Source organism: Pipistrellus kuhlii, unplaced genomic scaffold (genome assembly GCF_014108245.1).
Source record: "Pipistrellus kuhlii isolate mPipKuh1 unplaced genomic scaffold, mPipKuh1.p scaffold_m20_p_1, whole genome shotgun sequence".
Lineage (NCBI taxonomy): Eukaryota > Metazoa > Chordata > Mammalia > Chiroptera > Vespertilionidae > Pipistrellus > Pipistrellus kuhlii.
Window position 1 is genome coordinate 119,962,088 of NW_023425404.1, and position 20,837 is coordinate 119,982,924.

At 37.7% G+C, this 20,837-nt stretch overlaps 2 long non-coding RNA genes across 2 annotated transcripts; both read right to left on the reverse strand.

The window, feature by feature from the left end:
* Window positions 1–1,897: 1,897 nt before the first annotated feature.
* On the reverse strand, window positions 1,898–19,705 carry LOC118702110. The gene is made up of 2 exons (XR_004982635.2): window positions 19,374–19,705; window positions 1,898–2,181 (listed from the first exon to the last, which is right to left on the reverse strand). It is a non-coding gene; the product is annotated as an uncharacterized LOC118702110 (long non-coding RNA).
* Window positions 15,722–16,751, reverse strand: LOC118702117. The gene is made up of 2 exons (XR_004982637.1): window positions 16,222–16,751; window positions 15,722–16,190 (listed from the first exon to the last, which is right to left on the reverse strand). It is a non-coding gene; the product is annotated as an uncharacterized LOC118702117 (long non-coding RNA).
* Window positions 19,706–20,837: the final 1,132 nt, after the last annotated feature.

The window sequence follows — 20,837 nt, forward strand, 5'->3', positions numbered from 1 at the left end:
ACTTTCAAAGTTATTACATCATTTGACTGTCACTGTCATCTTGTGAAACAAGTGTCATTATTATTCTTTTGATTCTTTCAGATGAGAACTCTGAAGTTGTGGAGGTGAAAGGACTTGTCCAAGATTAAGTCACTATCTAGAAAGTGTTAGATTTGGAAATTTATTTCAAGTGTGTGGGCCACAGATGGAATTGCAAATTTTACAATTATTCCCTAAAAGGTTGTATTCTGATTAAATGATTTCCTCAATCAATTAAATTATTCATACTAACTTATATAGCCAATGCAGACATGTGCAAGGCATTATGTAAAGCAGTGGACAGACAAAAATATAGATTTAGGCATATATAACAGAAGTGCCTCATCAGTTAAGGGATAGTTACAACAATACAAGATGATAACAATAATATAAGAGACCTTACAATGTGTGGAATGGAGTCATTGGCAAAAACTTCATGGAGGAAGCACAACTTAATTTAGCTTACAAGATGAGCAGAGAGAAAACTGAAAGCACCTCAGGCCCAAGACACAGGGCAGACAAAAGCCAGGAGAAGAAAAGTTGGAGGCATGCTTGGCAGCCAGTAGACCAGGTTGGCTGGTGTAGATGGTTCATGCAGTGACACCATATGAAAAACCTATAAATATCAAGTGGGCCATATGTTGGAGAGCCTTAAAATATTGATCTAAGGGAGTCAGTAAAGTTGTGAGTTTCCCCCCTGAATTATTTTATAAGATAATCTTTAAAAATATGTGATCAATTCAGTGGAATATTTCTGAAATTCCACTGCACTGATTAAGTTGATCAAGTTTGTTCATTTTGCTACTCACAGTTTTGGAAAACCTTCAGGCTCTTGCAGCAATAAACTGCATTTAAGTAATCAGAATTTTATACAAAATTTATTTGCTATTTTCTGTTGAATTGCTAAGTTTTCAAAAAAGAATTTAATGAGGATCTTCGGAAACTTTTCATTTGCTAAGGGAGGCGCATCCTTTAAACTTTTGTTGGGACTTTCTTGACAATTTCCTTGAGATTAGCTTTTGTTAGACTAATGGAGATCAAGGACTAAACATTAAATATAGCATTTTTTCTTTTCAGCAAGAGAATGCAGCTGTCAAAGCTGACCATAAAGTCAGAAAGTTTAGCAAGTCTTTAGCATATAGTTACAGAAGATTAGCACCTCTGGCATTGTAAATCACTTGTTTCAAACAAGCAAGCAAAGAAAGAAGCAAACAAGCAAACAAACAAGTAAACAAACACTAGTATTCAAGGAAGCTAAACCTGAGGCTATAATACTTTTAAATGTTATCAAAGGCCCTATCAGAAAAAAATATGACAAAAATTACTGTCCGTTGTCTTTGTTAATGGCTGACAAATTATATAGCCAGTAGACACATTTAGTTATCTCTTGAAGAGACAAGAAGTTAAAACCTTCTATACTAATATATGATTATGTAATGCTCAAGATGTACCAAAAACTGCTAATCCTGACGAATGAGTTTTGAGCAGTGAAAAGGAAAATGCATTATCTACACTAGGCTCTGGGACATGCACTGGGAGACAACATTTCATGGACCCATAGGAGCTCTGTGGTGGGTAGCACTTCTGGGAGAATATTGTCCAACTAGACAAAGGTTTCACTATCATTTGGTGAAACTGAGTCAGGTGCTATTTGCAAGTGAAGTGAGTCAAAGAGGCATCCATAGGCATAAACAGCCAACTCTTCTGGTTCCATGAAAGAGGCAATTTTTATGTCTAGGAAACATGTGGACTCTTGAGAAGCATTAACTTCATTCTACTCCTGTATGAGGTGAAACTAAAACCTGTAGAATAGCCAATTGGGGACTTGTCTCCTTAAAACATTACCCTATTTTTTAAAAAACAGACCTGGGTCATATAATATAGGGTAATAAAGAGATTTTTGACTTCTGTTACATAAGCAACCTTGAGACTATCACTGGCAGCAATAATTCTGAATCAAGACATACATTTCTTGATATATTGAAAATATAATGGATCTTTATTGCCTCTGAGGACATCGCCTAAAAATATTTTCATTATTTATGACTCTGAACCTTTAGTGTCTGAGCTCTAGGGTTTTGGTAGTTGGGTGTGTTTACTCTCAGAAGTTTTCTCTTTGTTACTATGCTTCCAATAGCAGGATTATCTTAGATGCAGTTATATCTTAGGTGCTGGCAAAAGAATAAGTAAGTAAATCAATCAATCAATCAATCAATCAATCAATAACATCTGGGGTCAGATCTGTGGGGTGCCTGTTTTGTTCTCAAGTGATTTAATCACGGACACATAATTTGTTAGGACAGAAGTTGGTAAAAATCAGAGATCCTCTACTCAGCCATTGTGGCTCAGTGATTGAGCATAGACTCATGCACCAAGAGGTTGCTGGTTTGATTCCCAGTCAGGATATGTGCCTGGGTTTTGGAATCATTCTCCAGTGAGGGGTGTGCTGGAGGCAGCTAGTTAATGTTTCTTTTTCATTGATGTTTCTATCTCTCTCTCCTTCTGCCTTCCTTTCTCTAAAACTAACAAAAACATATCTTTACTAATAAACAGGTAATATGAAAATTGGTCATGATGCCCACATAGTAACAACTGAACAGCAGGCTGCGTGGGGCAATCAGGCCAGCAGTGGGATTAGGGAGGGATGACCAAACAACTGACCAGTAGGTTGTATGGGATGACCAGGCTGGCAGGGGTGGTGGTGAGGGGTGACCAGGCTGACTGAGAGGGGCAGTGAGGGATGATCAGGCTGGCAGAGGGGTACAGTGAGGGGTGACCAAGCCAGCAGAGAGAGGCAGTTGGTGGTGATCACACTGCAGAGGGGGGCAGTTATGGATGACCAGGCCAGCGGGGGGGGGGCAGTTGTGGGTGACCAGGCCAGCAGGAGGGCAGTTAGGGGTGATCAGGCTGGCAGACAGAGGCGATTAGGGGTGATCAGGCTGATGGAGGGGTGCAGTTAGAGAAAGGCAGGCAGGCAGGCAGGCAGGTGAACAATTAGGAGCCAGTGGTCCCAAATTGTGAGAGGGATCCCAGATTGGAGAGGGTCCAGGCTGGGCTGAGGGGATCACCCTTGGTGTAAGAATATCATGCACCAGGCCTCTAGTTATAATAAATAATAAAAACAGAGGTCCTCTCATTTCTACCTTTATATTTTTCCCACTTTTATCATGCTCTCAATTTTATTCTTTATATGTCTTCTGTCAACTTAATCTATTTTATTTTTATTTCCTTTTTTAGGAACATAAAATCTGTCCATGTTCCAAATTGATTTCCCTTTATAAAACTTCGTTGTATGGAAATTCCCATCAACTTTCTTAGGCTTTATATAAAATTTGAAAGATCTTGGTGCTTGATTATAAATTAAAATAATGGAGTAATAAAATACATTTAAAAAAATTATGGGACTAGACTGACAGTTGTCAGAAGGGAAGGGGACATCAGTAGAACTGTATGGAAGAAGGTGAAGAGATTAGCCAAAGAACATATATGCACAACATATAGACACAGACAACAGTGAGGTGATGGCCAGAAAGAAAGAAGGGGGCACCGGCAGGGTGAAGGTGGGTAAAGGTGAGGGGTATGGGAGATATCTGTAATAGTGTCAACAATAAAAATAAACTTTAAAATACATACAAGGAAGACATTCAGAGAAGTGGGGGTGGGGAGGGACAAAAGAAAATGTATGAACATACATTGGAATAGAATTCAGCCTTAAAAAAAGAAATGCCACCATTTGTGAAACATTAGCTAAGTGAAATAAGCTAGACATAGAAAGATAAATACTACATGATATCATTGATATAAGAAATCTAAAATAGTCAAACTCATAGAAGCAGAGATTAGAGCAGTGGTTGCTAGGGGCTAGAGGAGGGAGAAATGGTGAGGTATTAGTAAAAATGTACAAAGTTTTAGATATACAAGATAAATACAAAAGTACTTGTATGCATGCATATAAGCATAACTAATGGACACAGACACTAGGGGAGTGAGGGTCTATGCTGCAGGATGGAAGAGGCTGGGGAGAGGTCAATGGGGGAAAAAGGAGACATATGCAATACTTTAAACAATAAAGAATTGAAATAAAAAAGATAAATATGTTCTAGAGATCTACTGTATAGCATAGATCCTGTAGTTAACAATGTTGTATTGTGTGCTTTAAAATCATACCAAAAACTTGATGGGAAAATCTCTTTGCTCATTTTCTTCACACTTTTTTATTCCAATCATAATTTGAAATCAATGCTTTAAGAAGAGTACAGGAGGATTAAAAAAGGAAATGCCATTTTAACAATTCAATAGTGAATATTATTATTACTCTGTGGAATGTATACTGTTTGTTACCTTCCCAACACCCATTCCCTGTATTCCTTCATAGAGACCCTAATTATTTCTGTATTCACCCTTCCCTCAGGAGACAAAGCAGCAGTAACTCCACTCTTCACTGTAGGATTCACTGCTTAATCTGAGGCAACGAGTTCCAGCATTTATCGGCTTCCTCTTATTGGTCCTAGGGTAAGCTCTGATTGGAATTTACTCCAAAGACTGAGAAAAGGATAGATGCTCAGCGTTAGTATCTTGGTCCTAGTGGACATGGACAAGATAGTTTGTAGCTCCATTTCCCACTGACAGCCATCTGATGACCACAAGGCGACAACCCTTAAGTGAAGGAAAGCATGGTGCTGAGGATGACAGGAGAAGAGAGAAAGTTTTTGTTAACATTCCTGTGCTGCTGACCACACTGTGCCTTGAACCCTCCCTTTCACTCTCTGGACTTCTGGTTACATGAAAAGATAAATATTCTTGCCATTTTGTGATGGGGTTTCTATTAGCTTCTGCTGAAAACATCCTAACAGGTATTCTGCTGATGCTAGAAGATGAACAAGAAAGCTGTGTTCACTGGTAATCCTTTCTCCCCTATGTTTTCAATTGAAACATGCAGCTCATGTGTTAACTACATTAACAAAAATTAGAGTGGCAAAGCATTGCTCTAGAAGGCAGAAGCTTTGGTGCCAGTCCTGACTCTGATACATTTTTGGTCTGTGTGGCATTGGACAAACTGCTCAACAAAACCAGATTTTCTCCTTCTCTTTTAAATGAGCATAACAATACTTGTCCCATCTACCTCATAATATTTCTGTGAAAATAAAATAGAATAATGTCAGAAGACTACTTTGAAGACTTCTGATGCAAGATATTTTAAATGTCAGTCAGGCTGTTTAATTAAATATGTTATCTAACTAAATCCTGATAAAAAAGTATTGCAGGTAAGTGATGGTATCCCCAATACACAGATGGAGGAAGCAGAAAACCTACATAATGTACCCAAAGCCACACTGGGGAATTCTAATCCAAGTCTGACTGACTCCAAACCTATGCTTCACCCATTATTCATCCTACGTGATGTGATGAGCTTATGGTTGGGGAAGACCCATTAAAACCCCAGATACAATTAGAAGGGGCATCAGGAATCACTAAGGCATCTTAAGCACACCCTCTGCACGAAGGGACTGTGCTCCACTTCCATGTTCTCACTCTCTGCAATGGCCCTGGGAAGTAAGGCATTATTATTCACATTTTATTTTGGTAGATTCCACAATGATGTACAGAGAAGTGAAAATGCTTTGCCTCAAGTGGCCTGATTGGCAATTGGCAGAGGCAGGATGGAAATCTTATTTGAGATCTTAGCATGTCCCAATTCCTGAGCCCTGTACCTTCTAGGTTGAAAAAGTGGCAGGTGATGTGAGGGCCAAGGGAAGAAGTTACTACTGAGCAGGTGGCCAGGAGTTTGAAGTCAGCTTACACTGGAGGTACTGCTGTAGTCAGTGGTGATTACCTGGCTCGATACTCACTCTATGTCCACCTTTTCTTTGGGAGACAATAAAAAAAAAAGTTCTGGATACCCTCCCACACTCAGTGTGATGTTAGTGATGCCAAGCCAGGAGAAACAGAAGCAGGCCAGCAACTTAAACAATAACCAGTGACATTTTGAGCATAAAAACTTGTCAGAAAATTGATAATCCTCCAGACTATACCATGCTAATAATTTTTGATAGAAATAGTTCTAGAATTAGAACTGCCTTGAGCAGTGTAATAAATGTAATTCAAAGATTTTTAATGACATGGCATCATGGTAGTGTACACAGACTGCATTCTGTGTTCAGAATTATTTACTCTCTTTTAAAAAAAACAATTTAGTTTCCTCGCTTTCTTTTATTACACATGTTTTTATTGCTTTCAGAAAAGGGAGAGGAAGAGAGAGAAAGAAACATCAATGATGAGAGAGAATCATCTATCAGCTGCCTCCTGCGTGCCCCCTCCTGGAGACTGAGCCTGCATTCCAGACATGTGTCCCGATGAGGAAAGGAACTATGACCTCCTGATTCATGCATAGGTCAATGCTCAACCACTGAGCCACAACAATCAGGTTCATTTAATCTCTTAATGTTAGACTCTTTGCAATCACCCTTGCTTACAAAGTGATTTTTTTCCAACATTTTTTCTCCTTCCTAATTTGAGCGTGTAATTTTCTGTAGTCTGAGAAATAGGATAAACAAGGTTTGTAGAATTGCATGGAATATAGGAATCAATAAAGCCTGGAGGTCCACCAGCAGCATGGGAATGAGCTTTGGTAAATAAGACCTGAGGAGGGCTCCTTATGGCCACAGAGATTTTGGGAGGTTGGGTTATTGGCTGTGTCCATATGAGGCTTTTCCTGATGATAGAAAGGATTAATGAGATCATCTACTCTGACCTTTTCCCAAGAGGAGACTGTGACTCAGAACTAATAACAGTGGCTAGCTAATATTTGTTGTGGATTTTTGATGGTCCAAACAATATTTTATACTTATTATCTCATTTGCCCTTTGCCACAGCCCTATGAAACAGAAACTATTATTATCCTTCTATAACAGATAAGAATGCAGAAGTACAAGAGGTTGAGTAACTTGCCCAAAATTACACAGCTATTAAGTGGTTGAGGAAGGATTCAAATCAACACAACTTGGCTGAGAGGGGCTCGGGTATTAAGGATGGGCAATTTGAAGTGACTTGCCTAAGGTCAATCAGGAAATCAGTGAAGGGCAGAGATTAGAATTCAGGTCTTCTGATTACCAACCCAAGGCACTGGAAATTGTGCCCTGATGCCTAAGTCCAGTGTAATCACACACACACACACACACACACACACACACACACACACACACGCGCGCGCGCGCGTGTGCACACACACAGTCATTCTGGCTTATAAATTTTTCCAAAGTTATATCGATATTTCAGATTACCTTATAATACATTTTAATATAAGCTGCCAAAACCGGTTTGGCTGAATGGATAGAGCACGGCTTGGGGACTGAAGGGTCCCAGGTTCGATTCTGGTCAAGGGCATGTACCTTGGTTGCGGGCATATCCCCAGTAGAGGGTGTGCAAGAGGTAGATGATCAATGACTCTCATTGATGTTTCTAACTCTCTCTCTCCCTTCCTCTCTGTACAAAATCAATAAAATATATTTAAAAAAAAGCATTAGGCTGGGATGGGGACTTAGACTCTTATGCAGAATTATCCTGAGGATAGTAATCAGTAAATATTTTAGAAAAATATATTTGGAGAAACCATCCTGAATATATATATATGGCTAAGTGAGCTACTGTCTATCTGACCATTCAGCCGACTGGCTGGTACATATGATGTGCACTGGCAATTTAAAAATAAATGTTGACTTGTGCATGCGAGATATTTGTTCCTATCTGACACTGGCCTCCCATTTAAATTAATTTGAAGACAGTTTCCTGTGATGCCAGTATTTGTGATGATTATTAATAAATCACAAGGACAAACTCCAGACAAAGTAGAAATATTCCTACCTGGACCTGTTTTCAGACATGGTCAGTTATATGTTGCTTTCTCTCAAGTTCGAAGAATGTGTAACATTAAAGTTAAAGTTGTAAATACTTCATTGCTAGGAAAATTAGTCAAGCACTCTGAAAGTGTTTTACTCTTAATGTGGTATACAGGGAGATATTAGACTAAGTTTAATCAATTTATCAGGCATGTTTTTATCAATGTTGCTTTTATATTATGTATTGTTTTTATATCATATTTTTGTTGTTTTTATATCATGTTTTTGTTGTTATATCATGTTGTTATTGTTTATTTATTAATCAACTTATATGTTATTTTCATATACATTTTATTAATTTTCTTTCATCTCTGATACTTCTATTATAGAGAAAGGGGGAATAGTGATATTAAACTATTTATTCTAATTAATTTCCTTTCAATGTGCACAAATCTGTGCATCAGGTCACTAATTAGTTTCATAATGGGAGAAAAAAATCAGCCAGTAAAAGTTTTCATTAAGCTAGTAAGTTCAAATATTTTTTAAGAAGAGATTTTTAGCCCAAAGTTAACAAATGGCTATTTAAGCCATTTCAATCTTGCCCAAAATTTTGTGATAAGAGGTCTCCTAAGACCTTATTTCTTCTTATGAAATTTCAACACATAAAGGTAGTGTTTGCATCAGAATGTCTGCCTTTTCTGAGATGGTCAGCAGTTGTTTTAATTATCTTCAGGAGCATTGTGCCAAGTTAATCCTTATTTTTAAAAATGACTGGCAGTTCACCACCATTCACATTTCTCCAGGAACTTTTATTAATACTTCAGAAGGTATCTACTGCATAGAAAAATTGTTGCTCTTAATAAAAATTGCATTTAAGTTACCAACTTTGCAAGGTTTTATTCTTACTTTGTCAAATCAATATTTTGCAGTAGTTTCATGCATATTTCTTTAATCCTCATTAATAGTGTTATATTAATAATTTTGAAAATATTTTCAGTAAAGCATTTCTCTGGTCAAATTTAGAATGTATACCCAATTCATGTGCTTGATACTTTGGATCTGAAATATAATTGTTTATGTTAGAAAATGCTAGCAAGAAACAATAGCAGTTTTGAAAAGAAGTCAGTAAAACCTCTAGTAAGAACCTTGTAAATTAATGAATACAGTCCTTTTGGGCTTATGGGCTGACATATATTATGCATCACAGGAGGGAGATGGAAAGGTTTCCTCTGTCTTCCTCAAGGACTGTCTTAAGTGAGAACTCCTGTGAACCTAGTGGTATGTTCTCATTATCACTTCGTAAGTGCAAGAAAGTGGTCAATTAAACATGGCTGAGAGTAGCAAAGAGCAGGCAGAGCCACAGAGGTATCAGAGAATAGGTTTTTGGCTATTTAAATTCTCATCCATTCTCCTTTCCCTTTTTTCCCCTTTCTCCTCCTTTCTGCCTTGCTCAGGCCACGTTTATATCCATACGCAGTTGAACAGTACATTAGGAGCTGGTCCTTAAACAGGATTAGTATCCTTTTGAATGAATTTGCATTTATTTCTACACTAGAAGTCCAGTGCAGGAAATTCATGCATGAGGGGTGGTGGTGGTCACCTCAACCCAGCCTACACCTTCTTTAATCCAGGTTCTCTCTCACAATCCGGAACCACAGGCTCCTAACTGCTCACCTGCCTGTCTGCCTGAATGCTCCTAACTGCCCCCCCCCCCCCCCCATAGCCTGATCATCCTTAACCACCTCTGCCTGCTGGCCAGATTGCCACTAACCGCCTCCCCTGCCAGCCTGGTTGCCTCCAACTGCCCCCCTCTGCCAGCCTGCATGCTTCCAACTGCCCCCTCCAGCCTGATCACTCCCAACTGCCCCACCCCCACTGGCCTGGTCACCCCTAACTGCCCCCTCTGCTGGCCTGGTCATCCCATGCAGCCTGCTGTTCAGTCATTTGGTCGCCCTTCACTGCCCTCCTTGCCATAATGGTTGCCCCTCACAGTCCCCCCCCTGCTGGCCTGGTCGCCCCACACAGTTTGCTGTTTGTCCCTCACTGCCCCACCTGCTGGCCTGGTCACTGTATGTAGCCTGTTGTTCAGTTGTTTGGTCCTCCATCACTACTCCCCCTCCCACCCCCCCGCACTGGCCTGGTAGCCCCATGCAGCCTGATGTTCAGTCGTTTGGTCATCATTTGGTTGCCCCTCACTGTCCCTCCTGCTGGCCTCATCACCCCTAACTGCCCCCAGCACCTGCTGGCCTGGTCTCCCCACGCAGCCTGCTGCTCAGTTGTTACTGTGAGGGTGTCCTGACCAATTTGCATATTACCCTTTTGCTAGTATAGATGCCCCCATAGACAGGCATGCTCATACAAACACACATAGAGATGCACATGCATACAAGCACACAAGCATATAGACAAAAACCTAACCACATTGTACAGATGCACACAAGCACATTCAGATACCATTTACAAAGAAATACACAGAAATGCACACATACATCTAGATAGACACATACAGAGATGAACACACATATGTAGACACATGGGTATGTGGAGACAGAAATTCACAATATAATTATTATTGAACATATATGAACATATGCATATGAACACACACGTAGACTCATGCATATGTGGAGACAGAAATATACAAATAAAGACAAAGATATAGCTACTTGTGTTGGCCCTTCTTATTAAACCAATGATCATAACTACTTCAGTGAAACTTCTTTCCCTCAGTGTGAGACATAGTAGTAGTAGCCGGAAATTAGGATGTATGAGTTAGGCTAGGTGTAGCCTTCTACCATTTGCACTGCAATTATCTTCACACGTCACAGTATGAGAAACACCTTCTTGGATTGCTCCTGAAGGCGAGTGGCCTCTGTGACCACTGAAAGCAGGACTCGGACTGTGTTTCAGCACAGACTGGGAAAGCCATGGCCAGGGCAAGGGGACAAAGACCTGCAAAGGTGCAATTGGCCCCACCCTTTCTCTTTCTGTGAAATCTGGGAGCCATACTCCTTCACATGTTTGGGCTGCCTGCTCTGAAGGGAAGAGAGGCAGAGAAAATCAGACTGAGGAGAATATGAAGTAGAAACAGGCCCTGATCGTTCCCAGACATGTGGAGTTAACTTTCTGAATCATAAATGTATTTGGATGCACCTTACCTAATTACAGTTACGCAGCCGTAACTTTCTTCTTTCAGTCAGCATGCCTATCTGAGTTTCCATCTCTGTACCGCTCTAACAGATCTTTCTGAAACAACTTTCACCATCATATGGAAGTACTTCCTTTCGAAGCTGATTATTAAGTCCAAGGAGTTCTAGTTCATGTATTCCCTATTTCCCAATTGGAGTTCTGTCCAAGATATTGCTTCCTAGCATTGCGGTGTATTTTGATGGGCTGAGTGGGAACTTTCATTTGCTTTCTGAAGTGACAGCGGACATGTAAGTGCAAGATAGATCGGATAGTGAGGAGGAAGGGGAACATACAATAATAGATATAAATAATAGCTACCTCTTTATTTATTTTTGTCAACAGATTGTAGCTACTTCTTATTGATCTTCAATTGTGTATTGGCCTCTCTGCCAGGGGCTTTGCATATTATTTTATTCTTTACAACAACACTACACGAAAGGAGGTTGTTATTTATATTACATGGATGAGGAAACTGTGACTCAATGCTTATTGGATATTTGTTTATAGGAGGTTATTAGATAGTAGAAAATTTGAGTGGATTCAGATTCTCAGAATACCATGGTGGATCTAGGAAATCACTCCTCAACCTATTTGTCATTTTTTTATGTGATTCTTTTGTAATTACAAATTCTGAACTTTGCTAACTAATGTTCCTACACTGTTTACATGGAACTGCAGGAGTTAAGAGTGTATATTTGAAGTCAAACTGCCTGGATTTGAATTCTGACTATGCCACTTACCTGCTGTGAGACTTTGGGCAAGTCATTTGACTTTGTTGTACCCTAATTTTCTGGTTTACAAAATGGGGTGATCATAGCACCCACCTCATTGAATTGTGATGAGGATTGGATGAGATAGCCTGGGCAACACTCTCAGAACTGTGCTTGAAATGTTTTAGTAACATGTTAATGTCAATTATTAGTATACTTTTTTTCATTTTAGCCACAATTTTGGTTCCTCATTTTCTTACAACTTACTGCCATGCCCCTTCTTCAAATGTAAATGTGAAGGGGAAAAATTAATATATATCTCAAAGAACTGAATGCTAACTTGAGAACATATCCTAAATAGCATCTTCATTATGTAAAGAAGGACCGCAGAGAGTTTGTGGTCGTATGGGGCCCCTCAATATCAGACATATCTTATTAGCTAGATTATCTGGTTGAGCTTCTGAGAGTAGTGGAAGCAATAGGAGTGTTAGGGCCATTTCACTGCTTTTGTTAAATGGAATTGGCTAACTAGCAGCCTATGACAATATGTCAGTCAAATTGAGACTTGACTAAGAGACTGCTCATAGTAATATAACAAGAAAAACGAGCAAGACATTTGAATTGCAAGGTTGTGTGGGTGGGAGGCTTGTTTTTAAGTAACTGATGTTATAACTTTATAGCACTATTATTTCAGTCAAGAGAAATATTTGTGTAACAATCTAAGACAGCGCCCTATAACAATAATTACTGTTCTTTTTTCCTCTATTTCTTTCTCCCCCTTCGCTTCCATTTGTCAGATCTTCCTTTCCTTCCCCCCTCCTCTCCCTCCACCATTTTTTTTCCTTATTGGAAGTCAGCTCTTCTACATTTGTAATAGCCATTGAAATAACCTTGTTAACCTATATAATATAGGCCATTGCAAAAGTATAGGTTTGTTTCTATCTGCCAAAGAGTTAAAGAGACATTCTTATCAACGCTGAATTGTAAAAAATGTATGGTAGGTAAATTGTCTGAACACATTAAATCAATGTTAGTAACAAGTATAGAATTGCGGAGAAAGTTTGGGCTAAAACAGCTAGACATAACAAAGGAACTTAAAAAAAAATGACAAGTTGACTGTAGTTTTCACTTCTTCATGAACTTTGTTTTTGTGAATCTGTACTGACTTGTTGCAAACACCATTACTGTAATACTGGAATGGTAGACAAAGGAAAACAGAGCATGATTATTCAGTGTGCTCAGGGATTTCTTAAACACCCCTGCCTTCTCCTCAGGATAGAAGTCAGCAAATTCAGCCCCAAACATTTTCACAAGAGAGGAATAAAACAAATTCAAAACCTAACAAAAAGAAAAAAAAATCTCTTAATGTTTGTTTTTATTACCACTTCCTCTCTGATGATGGGCTCACCTCACAGCTTTGCATTGGTTAGAGAGTATTGTAAATGAATTAGAGAGAGTCAGAAATAATGAGATGTCAGGGTAAATTCTTAATATCAGAAATAATTACCATCTTAATTTCAACTGTTCACAATCACAATCCATAATTTATTTCATTTCCAGTAATCTTAAGAGCCTGTGATATTTTTTTCTCTCAGAAATCTTGAAGGATGTACTCATTGCTATAGTTGTACTTAAGTTGTATACTTTTCATGCGACTCTTCTTTTTTTCTTTTTTTTGGCGAAGACATTTCGAGCTTAAATCCTGTCTACTCACAGAGATTATAAACTCCTTGAAGGCAAGACCATATCTTATACTGATTTTATCCATGTGCTAGGCTCTTACATACAATAATAGGTTCTCAATAGGTAGTTGATGTCCTAGTGGTAGTAGACAGACAGACTCTCTTTTTCATGTGGCCTGGTACAGCAACAGCAGGATAGATGTCTCCTTTCCAGGGGCCATGTGGTTGGCATTTACTGGACTTCTCTGTTGTCCACTAAAGGAGAACAAGCTGCCAGGTCCTTGTCTGATCCATCCTTCCCCTGTCTTAGACATGCAATGTTCCCATACACAGAACTATTCACAACTGGAGCAATTCCAAGTTGTTTCACTAGGGAGTCCAAGAGAAATTATGCTCTTGTCTATAAATTCTCAATGGATTTACAACTTTGCCCTTCTTATACCCTGCTTGGTAGGGGTTGGGGGATAAGGACAGGAGAATGGATGAAGAATAAGCTCTTTGGGTTGCTATCAGATCTCCTCCACAGTTTCCTGCAGTCAGGGAAGTGAGAAAGAGGAAGACAGAGCATGAGGGTTAAACCTTATTTTCACAACAAATAAGGCTCTCTGAAGGTCTCAAAGTGTTGTCTCTGTCTATAGGAAAAGAAGAAAAAAATGGAGAAGCAGCTACATCTCCTTTTAATCTCCACTTGGAAATAGAATTAAAGTATTATCACTGACTTCAACCTATGAATATCACCTGAACAATTTTCCAGACTCTCGCTTTTTAATTTAAAAGCCAATCTTTGAATGGGAATGTTCAGTCACAACATACAGGTAACAAATAAGCAAACAGACAAGGTTTAATTTATCACCGAGTGTTCAGGTCATCTGCTAACCGTTCCAGGTATCTGATTCCAAAGCAAACATATCATATAGCTATTAGGATCCCCTAGAGGCATTTAAGCGAAGTGAAAGGGCAAGCAATGATCTGTGCACAGATTGCCACTGCAGCCAAAGTCACTAAAGTTTCTGGAAGTGGAAATTTCATTTGGCTACTTTTGTATTAAATTATTCATTATGTTTTTTTTTCTTTGTGAAATTTTATGGAGGTGACAATTATTTAACTGGATTTACAGATAAAATTAATAATTACAGTAATTACTATTCTCTCTCTGATTGCCATTGGGTCTTGGTTTTTCTGGGATAGTGTCCAGCCTCATGATCTGAAATGAAAGTCTCTTCCAGCTCCTGTGAGTACCTCAGTTTCTTTGTATTAGGGTGATATAAAGTTATTGGTTTATTAAATATTAATGTTTTGATAAGTATTATTACTAGTGGTGGTAGCAATTTATTCAAAATAATTCTCTGGAAAAATATGTAGAATATTAACTGCATTATGAGGTGAAAGCTTGTTCACCTATACCCCAGTATGTAAACTTTATGTGTATTTGGTGGATATGGGGAGTTGGAAAGGGACATTTGACCTATAAGAGGTATTACATTAGAGGAGCTTGTATTAGATAATGTTTGTGTGAACCATCTTTTTTTTTTTTTTACTTGTTATGTAATGAATAGGCAACCTGGATAATTTTGCATTTTCTACAGAAAAACAAAAAAACCTCAGAATTATTGATCACTGTGGTGTGTGCTATAGTTGGGTAAAGTTTTCTTAGTCAAAAGGTGAAACAAAATCCATTTTCTTATGCTATATTTATTGGACTTTTTTTGCTTTATAAAGTATATTATTTTCAATACAGAAGCAATAGTCCAGAAAATAAAGCACTATATTTAATGACTATATTATCCCATCGCACTCAAAGTGTCATTTATCTTTAGAAGTTGCACTCGTGGGTATCTGCAAGAATATCTGTATAAATACACATTTTTTGAGACTTACATCTAGATGACATATTAAAGTTATGGAACCAGGTAGATTTTAATGAAATACCAAGTAGCTACTGGATAATTAGATGTTCTTATTTAATTAAATATTTTTTATTTCATTCATTTCACAATTTTTACAGCTATATTTGAGATTCTTTTTTTTTTTTTTTTTTTTTTTTTTTTACAATTTCTATTATGTTCCTTCCCTAAAGCTTTTGAGACAGTGTTTAAAAATGTTTACATTTGTGTGTTTGTGTATGTTCAGACTAGACACCAGCTACTGATTATTGTGCTATCTCTAAATCTATACACCAGACATCAGGAAGTCTCTAAGAAAATAGATCCTTGTGCTACTTAGGGGAATATAATAAAGACCTCTCTCTATGATTCTTGGGCATTTTAGTGTTGTTCTTTTTTCCTCCCCAACATCAAATCTATTCCAATTAAGTTGGAATCCCCAAATTTGCTTGATCATAAGCAGTACCCAAAATGCTTTAAAACACTGCATATATTCAGGACTCTCCTTTAGAGATTTTGATTCCTTAAAAGTAGGACTGTGCTCAGGTGTGTGCATTTTTAACAATCTCATCCTAGGAGATTCTTGGGCTTACACAGGTTTGAAAACTGTTACTGAATGAACATTAAAGTCACTATATGCTCAGAAATAAGGTGGTTATACAGAATTGAGCTGATTGAGTTAGCTTAAGTAATTTTAAAGTTACAAAGTTAAGTATTCTACCTATATTATAAAATTGAAGGAAATTTTTTTTTTTCCTTTTGACATTTGCAAAACCATAACTTCTTCGAGGGATATCCAACAACTGACTGTATCAGGATCTCTAAGACCATGTACCTAGGATTTTCCCTAAAGTTAATGAAGATGAAACAATCCTACACTTGTCACTAAAATGACTGAATTCACTCAGTCACTGCCTCATGGTCCAGGTACCTGGCAGAAACAACTCACGGGCCATTTCCAATGTCATCTGATAGCATTCAGACTCAGTTTATCATCGAGCTCATGGACACAATCTGGGGGATTAGTTTGCAAAGGTTTTAATCATTTGTGAAAATTTAGAATTATGATGGTGAAGGGTGGAAATGACTGCCTTCATGGACAACCTCGTGAATATTGAACTGCTGTTCTTTACTCTCCTTAGCACTCGATTGTGAAACAATGGCCAAGCTTGTTTTTCTTGCCTGAGTTCACCACAACCTAGCCCACATGGACAGAGGCTAAACTGACTTCCTTAAAGCACATACAGAAAAGTTTACTGGATGTTTTTCCCTCATTTTTTGCAATTTTATGAGTCTTTAATAAGCATTTCCTCAGAGCTTGGCGGTTTCTAAAAGTTTTAAAATCGTTTTTACTAGCGACTTCCAAAGCACACCTGTGTGGTAAGCCTGTGCTTTTGGCCATGTTTTTACAGGACATGTGTGACCCAAAATACAAACAGGAGAAGAAGAATATTGCATTTCAGCCCCGTCCTTGGCTCTGAACCACAGGGAGAGAAAGAGACGGCTTGCCTGCTTGTTCACGCTCAGCATTATGTAAGCTGTGTCAGTGATGTTGTTCCAATACGCAGGTGCTTTGGTTTCACTGTTTCCATAAAGAAGGCTTCCTCATAAATATGATTTACGGTAAGTTTGGGAAGGCAAATTCTCCAGCTGAATAAAAATGGAGGCATAGCTTAAAAACAAAACTAAGCCACCACAACAATCGTTTAAAACAACTGTTGTGTAGTTCTAGCTGTTGGGAATAAATTCGGCGATGGGAGTTGTCTGTTCAGACATATGACAAATTAGTATAATGATGTAATGACTCGTGTACATTTTTGCTTTGCACATAGGGTACTTAATGGACTTACATGAAAACTTATGATTAAGATCTAAGACTTTTTATTAATAACGTTCTGATTCTTCAACCCACTCCTAGAAGCAGTTCTTTCCATTCGACCTCTTGGAGCTCTCACAGAAACTAACAATCACAATTCCCAATGAGTTTAGAATATTTCATTATTTAACCCATCTCTATCTCAAAAACCTTCTCCAATCACTTACTCATGTCATTTTATTGGGCATTTGAAAACTTACATTTAAAGTTCTAATAATCCCTTCTATTCTTTCTTCTCTTTTACCAGACTTCAGATATATAACTGTGAGGAAATGAAGCTATTAACACTGACTTAATAAAGAACATATGCATATAATGTAGCTTTGCTAGTAAAATTTATAAGCTTATAAAAGCATACACTCTCCTCCCCTCCAATCAGTATTTAAATTAATTGGTAGTAATTCTTTGCTCATTAAAAAATATTTTCAATAGGAAGTAATATTTTGGAAAATGGAAGGGAAGGCTCAAGTCACAAAGAAATTTGTTAAATTATTTTTATTTTCATACAGTTATATTTCTACTTTATTTTTATGCTTATTCTTATTTTTTAATGAAATTGTAATGTGATTTTTGTGACATTAAAAGTTGAATTTATTTCTGCTTTTGTTGTACTAAATTTAAAGTTGCTCCTTATACTTTAATTTTTTTATGTAAAGTAATAAAACATCTAGTCTAGCAAATGGCAGTCCAAGTGGATAAAAAAATCTCCAATATAAGGAATTAATGAAAATAGAAAATATGCATTTATAGTTAGTGCCATCTTAATTTAGAAAATTGACTTATTTTATCAAAGCAACAATGAAAATTTATATTTATAAAAATATATTTTCTCTTTTCCTTTTTACTGAGTCCATAGTTCAAACGCAAGCAAAACATATTTCTGAGACACATTAAATTATGTGCATGTGTCTATACTTTTATATAAAGGTAAATATATAACATAATAGGTTTAAAATAAAAAAAATCAACACAACTATACATACTACCATTTATTTTATACATACTATCAGTATATTTTTTATTTACTTTGTACTGAAAATATTTTTGTTTCACACATTATTAAAATGCTTTATATTTATCTCAAATAATGGATTTCAAAAGGATGCAGTTAAAAAGTAAATCTATTTCAGTAATTATTCTATTGGACAACTTTTGAGGTGATTGTGTGACATACACAATTTCATCTAAAAAAAACTATGAGTAAACTAAAATTTCTTAAGTCAAGTTTGTTGAGATTATTGTAGTCTACATAGAGGCAGAATCATTCCATTATAACTTTTAGTTCAAGTGTACTGCACTGAGATTAATTATTTTTTGGTGGTGTTGTTTTTGTTTTAATAACTGTTGATCATCACCATTATTATGGAAAAATTGACACTCTTAATACATTGTCTCTCTATAGGACTTTCCTAATACATCATTGGGAGGGCCTGCATGCAGGTGACCTATTCTATTGTAAAAATCTTGTCATAGGCAGAATGGTCTGGTATCTGACAGGTTTTGACTCATGAGTTAGGTTTCACTATTTTGCAATTTCTTCTGTGGCAGAATGTTCAATTTTTTTGTTTAACAATTAACACTTAATTTTTTTTTCTGTGCAATTGAATGGGTGAAAGGAAAATAGAAGCAAACTATCTTATAGAATATTGACAATTTCACTGGAAGTAGGATTGGCTTTCATAGTATCTTTTAAAACTCTTCATTACACAGTGAGGGAAAGGATTTTAGCTATAAAATAATGATTTCTCCTAAAATAAGGCATCATTCAAGATGCATCATTTAAGAATGACAATGATAAAGATAAAATTAGCTATCATTGTAGTCAAGTTTACCACACATCCAGGAATAAATATATTTATATTTTTCAGTATCTTTGAAACTCAGGTCCAGTTGTGAGAGTCGATTGCTCAGGAAAATCTTTAGAATGAGTGATCATATCCTAGGGCAAGCAGGTCGGACTTAGTTAACTCACGTGAAATAATAAGCCTGACGGAATGAATCCAAAGTAGTAACCACATATTCAAGGAACACAGAATGGAAAGTGTCACTGAGACCAATCTGGTAGCAGTGATTCCATACATACATATCAAGGCATTCCCCCAGAAAGAAACACACAGCACCCTTCCAAAAATTCTCTCTCAAGGCATGCACATGCAAACAAAGAGAAACCCAAGACTCACAGTTCATTTGAATTCACAAGGGAAAATTTTCGGGATGAATGTTGCTTTGACGTTGTCTTACTGATGCAGAGGGAAGCCAAACCTGTTTTTAATTGCAAAGCCAAATGGTTTATGCATGGGCTCTGCCATGCTTGTGAGAACATGTTGCTTTTATAGCCCCCTCCCCCTCCAGGAACACGAGACGAGGCTTGCCAACACTGTTTGAGCATGGTCACATTTGAAATGAGAAATCTTGCAGGTATTTTTAAAGGGGGAGGTGTCAATCTGTCAGAGATGTCACTATAAGTGGATCTATCTGCTTATCTGTTACCACTTGCTAATTATGGATTTGGGTGATAATTGCTATAAATCTTGCCACAAAATGTGCAATAAAATGTATTTTCTAGGGGTAGATGGTGATGTGTGATGAGGAAGAAACTAGAATCTAAGGGCTTATGATCAACAGATCACAAAGCCTGCGCTGTAGAACTGTTTCTCTGTTTAATATTCCAATGAATACACATATTGTTGCATGTGTCAGGTTGCTTCAGGCAACATTGCTGGCATTCCATTATAGGAATGGTTGAGTGTACACAGAACAGAGTCTGTAGAGAAGTTTCTCTTCAGATGGCCTGAATGGCCCTCAGGAATACTCTGTACTTTTAGAGCTGACCTGGAGAGGACTAAGAAAGAAAACAGAATAAATGACTAATAAAATAAGTGTTTGTCAGGAGCTGACCAATCATGGCAAAGTTAGATCCTGGAAAAATTTTGAGATGGCTCTTAAATATTTGCTGTTCCAAGATTATTTACAGATTAGAAGAAAAGCAGTCCCTTGTATGTAAGGAAAATCTATGCTCTTTTAAAAAAAGGTTTGACAATAAAAGAAGGTGTAACCTAAAAAAAAGTTTCTGCTTCTGTATCCAGTTCTTGAAGTCCTTGCTGCCACCAGCTGCTGACTCATTAACTGCCCCTGTCACCTTATCTTATCCTAATCTCTGCTCACTCTTCCCTCACCAGCTCTTATCCACACACACACACACACACACACACACAGTCACTTTAAACATTCATTTAACATAATTTACAACCGGAGTCGAAATGTTGGATGTAAGAAGCCCCACTCTCTTCTTGGAGACATAAATTGGTACATTAATCTATATATAAAAGACTAAGCGACCGTTACCACTGAACAGCCAGAATGACCAGAATGACCAATTGACCAATCACTATGACACGCACTGACCACCAGGGGGTAGATACTCAACACAGGAGCTGTCCCCTGGTGGTCAGTGTGCTCCCACAGCTGACGTCCTGAGGCCAGCCAACCTCCCGTGGTCCCTTTGGCCCCCATCAGCCCTGGTGCTAAACCATTCATAGACGACCTGCTTCTGTATCAGGGTTTCATACATAGCAGAGCAGCTTTCTCACTGTGATCTATTGAAAATCAGCCTTCAATACAAGGGTTTGTCTCCCTCTTCTCCC